Source organism: Ranitomeya imitator, chromosome 2 (genome assembly GCF_032444005.1).
Source record: "Ranitomeya imitator isolate aRanImi1 chromosome 2, aRanImi1.pri, whole genome shotgun sequence".
Taxonomy (NCBI): domain Eukaryota; kingdom Metazoa; phylum Chordata; class Amphibia; order Anura; family Dendrobatidae; genus Ranitomeya; species Ranitomeya imitator.
Window position 1 is genome coordinate 216,591,864 of NC_091283.1, and position 2,451 is coordinate 216,594,314.

The following is a 2,451-nucleotide window of genomic DNA, read 5'->3' on the forward strand; positions in this document are numbered from 1 at the left end:
AATAATACCACATACAAGGGACAAATACTGCCACAAAGTGACCAGACCACATATTGTTACCACATAGTGACCGAATAGTACCACATACAAGGGACAAATAACGCCACACAATGACCAGACCACATATTGTCACCACATAGTGACCGAATAATACCACATACAAGGGACAAATACCGCCACAATGTGACCAGACGACATATTGTCACCACATAGTGACCGAATAATACAATGTACAGTATTACAGTGTATATTACAGTGTATAGTATAAGTGTACAGATTATACAGTGACTCACCGGTGACATTATATACAGGAGCTCTGTATATAGAGTGCTAGTATACAGCTAATAAAGTGATCACCAGTGACATTACACACAGGAGCTCTGTATATAGCCTCTGTGTACAGGTAATACAGTGATCATCAGTGAAATTATACACAGGAGCTCAGTATATAGTGTCAGTGTAGAGGTAATACAGTGATCACCAGTGACATTATACACAGGAGCTCTGTATATAGTGTCAGTGTACAGGTAATACAGTGATCACCAGTGACATTATACACAGGAGCTCTGTATATAGTGTCAGTCTACAGGTAATACAGTGATCACCAGTGACATTATACACAGGAGCTTTGTATACAGTGTCAGTGTATAGATAATACAGTGATCACCAGTGACATTATACACAGGAGCTCTGTATATAGCGTAAGTGTACAGGTAATACAGTGATCACCAGTGACATTATACACAGGTGCTCTGTACATAGGGCCAGTGTACAGGTAATACAGTGATCACCAGTGACATTAAACACAAGACCTCTGTATATAGTGTCAGTGTACAGGTAATACAGTGATCACCAGTGACATTAAACACAGGAGCTCTGTATATAGTGTCAGTGTACAGATAATACAGTGATCACCAGTGACATTATACACAGGTGCTCTGTACATAGGGCCAGTGTACAGGTAATACAGTGATCACCAGTGACATTAAACACAGGAGCTCTGTATATAGTATACAGTGTACAGGTAATACAGTGATCACCAGTGACATTAAACACAGGAGCTCTGTATATAGTATACAGTGTACAGGTAGTACAGTGATCACCAGTGACATTAAACACAGGAGCTCTGTATATAGTATACAGTGTACAGGTAACACAAGGATCACCAGTGACATTATACACAGGAGCTCTGTATGTATTGTCAGTGTACAGGTAATACAGTGATCACCAGTGACATTATACACAGGAGCTCTGTATATAGTGCCAGCACTGCCAGTGTACAGGTAATACAGTGATCACCAGTGATATTAAACACAGGAGCTCTGTATATAGTATACAGTGTACAGGTAACACAAGGATCACCAGTGACATTATACACAGGAGCTCTGTATGTAGTGTCAGTGTACAGGTAATACAGTGATCACCAGTGACATTATACACAGGAGCTCTGTATATAGTGTATATTGTACAGGTAATACAAGGATCACAGTGACATTATACACAGGAGTTCTGTATATAGTGTTAGTGAGCTTTTCCTATTTTTTGGAGTGGATGACTAGTTCAAAAGGCGGGAAGAGAGGAGGAAGAGGAAGAAATGATAAGTGGGGATGGAAGCAGATATCTCAGATGAAATATATGACATAGTTTCTTATATTTACCTGTACTATTCACACATGCTAAGTTTGGTAAACGTACAGATCCCACATAAAGAGAACCTGTAATTTGCTCAAAAATTTCAGTTAAATGCATTGTAAAAATCCCTGCGCTCACCGGATTCTGCAGCTCTTTTCCGTTTTGTACTGCGTCTCTTCATCGCAGAGATATTCACATTTGTCTCTTCTGGAGCGTAGTATGTGAAATCTCTGCCTCAGAGTCTTCTATGGGGATGTGCTGTCACCCACCCCCTCCCCCCCTCCAAGATGCTGCCAATCACAGCTCAGGACTCAGACAATGCTGAGATGTGATTGGCAGCAATGGGGAGGGAGGCGAGAATGCACACGCCCCTGGAGATGACTCTGAGGCAGAGATTTCACATACTGCGCTTCAAAATGAGGCAAATATGAATATTTCCGCAATGGAGCACGACACGAAAAGAGCAGCAGAATCCGGGGGGGAGGGGTTTTTTTTTTTACAAGATATTTAACTCAATTCAGTTGAGCAAGTGGCAGGTCCTCTTTAACATGTTCACTGCCAGATGTATGACTACAGTGTGGCTTCTCAGCCGTCATAAATGGCGGTGCACGATAACATACTAAGTATTTGGCTAGTGCGAGGAGAAACTGAAACAAGAACCTGCAAGAACACAGACAGACAGACGCCAGCTCCCCCACAACGTGCTGCCGAGGCTGGAGCTGTGACGTCACTGCGCAGGAGAGCGGGCGGGCGCTAGGACCCGGCGCGCAGGCAGGCACACCTGCTGCTGTAGATCGGCACGGAGCCCACAGCTGGGAC